Genomic DNA, 7,152 nt, shown 5'->3' on the forward strand with positions numbered 1-7,152 from the left:
GATCATTAAGCTCCTCCATATGAAAATATTTATGGCTTCTCATTTCAGAGTAAAAGCCAGAATCCTTATAGTGGCCTCAGATCTAGTGCAAGTCTTCTTTTGGACTTTATCTTGGATCAGCTCTCCCGCCCATGCTTCTGCCTGCCAGCCACACTTGTCCTTGCAGGGCTATGAACGTGCTCTCCTACCCTGCACTCACCATTCCTTCCATGGGGATGCACATCCCATACATATCACATGGCTGGTTCCCAGACTTCCTTCAGGTATTCACTCAAATGTTGCCTTCTCTGAAAGTCCTTCTCTGATCACTCTATTTACAGTGGCTATAAATTCTGACATTCCTATCCCTCCTTTATTTTTCCTTGTATCACTTATCACCATGTGACCTGTATTTTCCTTATTTATTGTTAATTGTGGGTCTCTCTCCCTAGAAAGTGAACTCCTTAAGACCTGAGGGCTTTTTGTCGCTCTGTTCCCTGCTGTATTTCTGGAACTCCGCAGGTATCTGACTCATTAAATATTTATTAAATGGGGCGCCCGGGTGGCTCAGTTGGTTAAGTATCTGCCTTCGGCTCAGGTCGTGATCCCAGGGTCATGGGATCGAGTCCCACATCGGCTCCCTGCTCAGTGGGGAGTCTGCTTAAGAGTCTCTTACCCCCCCCCTCTCTGCTCCTCCCCTCACTCTCACACGTGTGTGTGCTCTCTCTCTCTCAAATAAATAAATCTTTAAAAATATATTTATTAAATGAATGAATGAACACTTTCCCACTGTTTTGACCAAACTGCAATGTTTATCTCTATCAACCTACCTTTTTTTTTTTTTTTTCTTGAGAGAGGCGAGCAAGCAGGGGGAGGGGCAGGGGCAGTAGGAGAGGGAGAGAATCTCAAGCAGACTCCGACACGGGGCTCAGTCTCACAACCCTGAATCATGACCTCAGCCGAAACCAAGAGTCAGACACTTAACCGACTGAGCCACCCACGTGTCCCTCTATTAACTTACTTTTTAACAAGCCAAGTAAGACTGATATATACATGACATGACATATATATACCTCATATATATGTAGCTTTTATATTTACATGCATATGGTATAGCCTAATAATATAATTTGATAGGTACTTAAAAGTAGGTGACAGAAAGAAACTCGACCAGATCTGTATTTCTCAAATGAATGTAGCTCTGTGTGTAATTACTTTAAATTGCATTGGAATCAAACTTATTGATCTAGAATTGCATGCTTCTTTATCAAATTGCCTGAAAAACATTATTGGCATTCTGTTACCTCCCTGACCCTACCTACTCAGATTCCTTGTACTTAGAAGTCTAAGGGGGATATTCACATTGCCTGGCTATCAGGGAGAAAAAAGATGCAAGACATTAGCAAAGTGGTAAAAAAAAAAAAAATGGTTATGGTAATACACAGGTGGAGTAAATCAGGTGTAATTGATCATTATATGTAAGGGACATTCAATTTTTGAAAATTGAGGGGCAAACCCTGGAAGATGTTGGTTAAAGGCATCATATGTCAAAGGTGAAATTATTATGAAAAGGACCATGTAAAGTCTTTTTTGAACATTCGTTGGCATTACTGACTGACTGGAGAAAGCTGTAACTGTATTTCTCATAAACAGTAGTGACCACAGAAAAGTAGTGACCACAGAAAAGTGACTCTTAAAGAGATGACTGCTCTCAAAAGCCCATTAAAATACTGACTGCATTCCAAAGTCCATTAGTAAGCCTAATTAATGGCATCCTATTTCAGTATTAATGACACAACTCATTGACATGGTCTTTGGCTTTGTAACAACAGAATATACAAAGAACAGTGAGATGTGAAAAATAAAAATAGACAGCACTTACCCCTGTTACTCAGCTCAAGAAACTTTGAAATCACTTGAGTTTTATAGCTGAAACTGCCTTAGTAGAATTAATTACTCCTGTGAATTGATTCCCTTTTACCTTTAAATCATTACATAAATACATTTATATATTTATACTTAAGTGAATATTGGAATATACTCAAAGATGATAAATCTTGTAAAATAGTTTTATTTGGTGTAGAAGTATTATTAGGTGAACTACAGTTAGTGGAGTCACAGATATTTTTATCTTATTAAACTTGTAAAATCATTGTCTGGATACAGAGTATTTGGGGAAGTACATTTTAATTTCCTTTATAATATGCTAATTTATAGTGGCTGTACGATGGCAAGCTACCATTTCCCCCTTTATTTAAAATAATGCTAAATTTGCTGGTAGTCTATCATGACTTTAAAAAGTCTATGTAAAAACAGATATTAGAAGAATGCCTTTTTTTTTTTTTTTTAAAAAAAAGTTTTCCATTCCATCACCAACTAATACTGGACAGGTTTACATCTGCCCATAATATTTTGCAGGTTAGGGTACAATGGCTATTATACATCTGTCCCCTGCACCAAGGTGATTAACTTTATGTCACAAAATGTGTGACAGCAATGGACTTGTGCACAGAAAAGACCTACACCTTATCGACAACCATTGGAAGCCCTGAGAGGTAGTGTCGCATTTAGAATTTGAAAAAGAGAGAGGAGGGGATGCTCTTGGATGGATTTCGAAGTATGTAGCCATTTGAAGCCCATTGAATTGGTTTTCTGCAGTCCGTGTTTATTTCCTCATAATGCTCTTCATAAACATTGACCTGTAGAGCCAGGGCCTTTGCAGCAGTGAATTTTTCTCTTTGCAAAACAAAAATATGTTAAGAGGTTGCTGTTAAGATAAAGCAAACAGAAGCCAGACAGCTAGGGTTCTGACCCCATCTTTGCCACTTACTAGCTGCTTGACTTTGGGCAAGTAGATTAATTTCTCCTTGGCATAGTTACTTCATCTGTAAAATGAGGATATTAATTACATCTACCTTAAAGTCTTGATATAAAGATTTAAAGAGCAAATATATATAACATATTTAGAACAGTGCCTGAAACACAGTCAACTCTATTTAAGTGAATGAATGTATGGGCTTTGGAATCAAATATATCGGGATTTGAATGTTTGTTCTTCTGATTGTTAACCCTACGATGAGTTATATAACCTTTCTCAGCTTTGGTTTTCTCATCTGAAAGATTGGGGGAATCATTTCTATCTCGTAGAATTGTTGTGCAACATCAAATGAAATGCTTTTTTTTCACCATTAGAGTGGAAAATCTATACACTTAATTCTCTGTACTTGGGAAAATATGGGAAAGTGGTTCATACTCTATCAGTGGGAATATAAATTGGTACAACTATTTGGAAGGACACTTTGGCAACATCTCCTATCCTTTTATTTATTATTTTTTTATTTTTTAAAAAAAGATTTTATTTATTTATTTGACAGAGAGAGAGAAAACACAAGCAGGGGGAATAGCAGGCAGAGGGAGAGGGAGAAGCAGGCTCCCTGCCGAGCCAGGAGCCCAATGTGGGGCTCAATCCCAGGACCCCAGGATCATGACCTGAGTCGAAGGCAGTCACTTAACCAACTGAGCCACCCAGGCGTCACATCTCCTATCCTTTTAAATGCACATACCTTTTTTCCAGAAATTTTACTTCTAGAAGTTTATCTTACAGATAAATAAAAATATATGTGCAAGGACACTTATTGTACTTGTTGTAATAATAAATAATAAATGATAATACATCTGTACAGTGGAATTGTGTATAGTCATGGAAAGGAATGGGATAGATACACACATATGGAAAGACATCCAAAAATTATTATTATATTAAATAGCTAGTTGAAGAATAGTGATAGGCACCATGCACACCCACATGCATATATATGTATGTATACACACATATAGTAAGTATATATAGACATAAGAATATGTAGCATCTTGCATTTAACCAGTTTAATATGCTTCACTAACTTGGTACACAGATGAATACCTCTTTTGTATTTTTCCCACTCATTGCTTGCGTCCACTTTCCCTAATGAATTGGCTTATGCAGTGCAAAAGGGACACGTCAGTCCAGCTCCCAACACTAGGGGGAGCCAGCAACAGCAGACTCTGCTCAGCCCTCTCCTGGCCTTGCTTCTCATTTCCGGTCTAAGTTGTACTGCCTGGTCCTGGCACCAGCTGTCAGGTGGCACTGGCCCGTGCTGTTGGAATGCCTCACTGCTCCAGGATCCTGAGAAGCTGTGATGGCCCATGTCTGTGATGTGGAGGGATGGCTGCTTTTAGTTTGCATCCACAGACTGTCATTATTCTCCAAATAAAAGGCCAGTCTTAGCCACTTGCCCTGCAGGAGCTCTTCAGTGGAAACCATTGGCCCTGGTGGTGAACTGCTTTCCCTTTTCCATCCTGGTGAGGCCTCAGTAACCTTTCCTTATGGAACCACCCAACCAGTTTCCCTAACTTCAGGGAGAAGTTGAACTCTACATTTCCTCTTTCCCAGATGACAATGGGGACTGGGCTCTTTTTCATATTGGTCCATCTCCTTTCCACCCTCTGCATACCAAGGGCAGGAGAGGCTTTTGCCTAATCACACAGGCCTGAATTGTCTCCTTGCACTCTCATCCCAGGGGACTGGGTATCTGCTGGCCTTACATTTGAATAACTATGAGCAACTTCTTTTTCTTAGCAGAATGAAGACATCTCCTTTGCGGTCACTTCCTGGATTTTCCTTTTCAAACAGGTGAGAACTTGGGGGATATGGGTACTTATCCCTGCCTTACTATGCATTCTGTGTATCTGAATATTTATATATCTTATGCACACGTATTTTGTTTTTTGTCGATGATGCATATATGTATAGAAACTTTCTGGAAGAACACTCAATAAATTATTAATTATTATTTTTTATTTAAAAGATTTTATTTATTTATTTGACAGAGAGACAGCGAGAGAGGGAACACAAGCAGGGGGAGTGGGAGAGGGAGAAGCAGGCTTCCTGCTGAGCAGGGAGCCAGGTATGGGGCTTGATCCCAGGACCCTGGGATCATGACCTGAGCCGAAGGCAGACGCTTAACGACTGAGCCACCCAGGCACCCAACACTCAATAAATTATTAATGCTGTTTTATGAGGAGTAAGAATAGTTGTTAGGGGGCACCTGGGTAGCTCAGTCAGTTAAGCCTCCACCTCTTGATTTCAGCTCAGGTCATGATCTCAGGGTCGTGAGATCGAGCCCTGTGTTGGGCTCCACACTCAGCGGGGAGTCTGCTGGAGATTCTCTCTCTTCCTCTCCCTTTGCTCTTCCCCCCACTCATGCATGTGAGCATGTGTGTGCGCACACACGCACACGTGTACTCTCTCTCTCTAAATGAATGAATAAAATCTTAAAAAAAAAGAATGGTTGTTAGGAGGAAGACTTATTTTTTCCCTTATCCGTACTGTTTTGCTTTGATTTTTAAAAATTTACTTTGTAATAAAAGATTAAAAAATAAAGGCAAAGATAATTTCAAAAATGAGAAAATATATTTCCCAGCATATGACAAGTATTTAAAAATGATTATTTTCTTTCTCCAGCTGTATCTGGCATTTGTTGACCCTGTTATCTGGACAGGAGAGACTGAGCAGGTCTAACATGTTCAGTATTGAGGAAAGTATTTCTTCCTGGCAGAAATATGAGAGAAGGGTCAAAAAAAGACTTGAACTGTTTCAATGTAGGCCAGTATATGAGTATTCTTTATCATAGTCTTCGCTTACAGGGGTGCCATGTACAGCTGTGTAGGATGTGCACTGAATAAAAGTGTCATGTGTAAGGGATATGTTCATATAACAGACATGGTAAATTGGTATTTTATCACTGCCTTTAACTGGAAGATAAAAAAAATCCTATTCAATCAAAATTATTATGACAGTTTTATAGCAGATGGAAGTAAAGCACATGTGTGTTATAGAGCAGGCCTCTTTTGACCCACTGCCAGAGTGGTCTCCAGCAATGATGATCTGCTTTTCTCTGACTTCCATTCACCTTCTTAGTTGTACTGTCATATGCCACTGAATCCCTCTCCTGTAGGAGAAGAAAACAGAGGATGGCATATACTTTATTCTTCTCTGAGCCCTTTCCTTCTCAAACAAGGTGCCTTCAGAATTAGTGGATGTGTTCATTGTCATTTTCTGTGAACCAAGATAGAAGTTCTCCTGTGGTCCTTGCTATATCAGAGTGCTCTTAAATGAGCTGTGACTGAATTTAAACTAGATGAAATTTTTGTACCTTCAGATACAAGATCCTCTACCTTCAAATTATTGTTGACTTTGAATGACAGGGAAACCCAAAAGGATTGAGAACCTTTGCTTCAGTTTATCATTTCGCATATTTGTCAAAACATAAGGACACTGCTTAGAACTTTTCAAAGCATGTTATTTTAATACATTGGTGTGTACTAATGTTTGTATATATTATTTAACTTTAGGGTTATTTATTTGTAATTTATAAGCATTGATAATTGTGCTTATGTCTTCAGTGTGCAATCTTTGGTACTCAGGGTCTAAAAGACAAAGTGCTGCATAAATACCTAAATTTTATGCATTAAAAGGAGCACAACTCCAAGAGTCTGCCTTGCACAGTTCTGTTAGTCTTATACAGGTACAACAATTAAATGCTCTGGTAACAAGGCTCCTGAGTAGGATTTTTAAAAAAAGATTTTATTTATTTATTTGACACAGAGAGAGAGAGCACAAGTGGGCAGAGTGAGAGGGAGAAGCAGGCTCCTTACTGAGCAAGGAGCCTGATGCGGGACTCGATCCCAGGACCCTGGAATCATGACCTGAGCTGAAGGCAGATGCTTAAGCGACTGAGCCACCGAGGCATCCCCTGAGTAGGATATTAAATAGATAAAAGGTTATATCAATTAGGACTCTCAATTGTAAGGAATAAAAACTTAAGTCGAACAGACTTAAGCACTAAGGGAATTTATTGGCTCCTACAACAGATGCCCAGATGCAGTGAAAGCTTCAGGGCTGACTTGATCCAGAGGCTCAGACCATGTAATGAGGACATAATCTTTCTCTAGGTGAGTTTCATTCTCAGGCTTGGTATGCCAGCAAAACAACTGTAAAAAGCTCTTCTCCCTCAGTCTTACTGCATCTCTGAAGATGAATCGGGTGCCCATTCCTGAATCGGTATAGCCAGAGAATGTGATCTGTGTGACCAGCAATGAATCCTAGGCCCTGAGTGGAATCCTCTCTTCTGT

The 7,152-nt window shown here is 39.5% G+C and overlaps 1 long non-coding RNA gene across 1 annotated transcript in view; it reads left to right on the forward strand.

The window, feature by feature from the left end:
• Positions 1-4,889, forward strand: part of LOC145721451 (uncharacterized) — a 50,678-nt gene extending 45,789 nt beyond the window's left edge. The window contains exon 3 of the long non-coding RNA XR_014145127.1: positions 4,598-4,889. This is a non-coding gene — a long non-coding RNA (uncharacterized LOC145721451). The remainder of the gene's footprint in view (positions 1-4,597) is intronic.
• The last annotated feature ends 2,263 nt before the right edge of the window (positions 4,890-7,152 follow it).

Source organism: Leptonychotes weddellii, chromosome 5 (assembly GCF_054177405.1).
Source record: "Leptonychotes weddellii isolate Sample4059 chromosome 5, ASM5417740v2, whole genome shotgun sequence".
In the NCBI taxonomy this organism is placed as follows: Eukaryota; Metazoa; Chordata; class Mammalia; order Carnivora; family Phocidae; genus Leptonychotes; species Leptonychotes weddellii.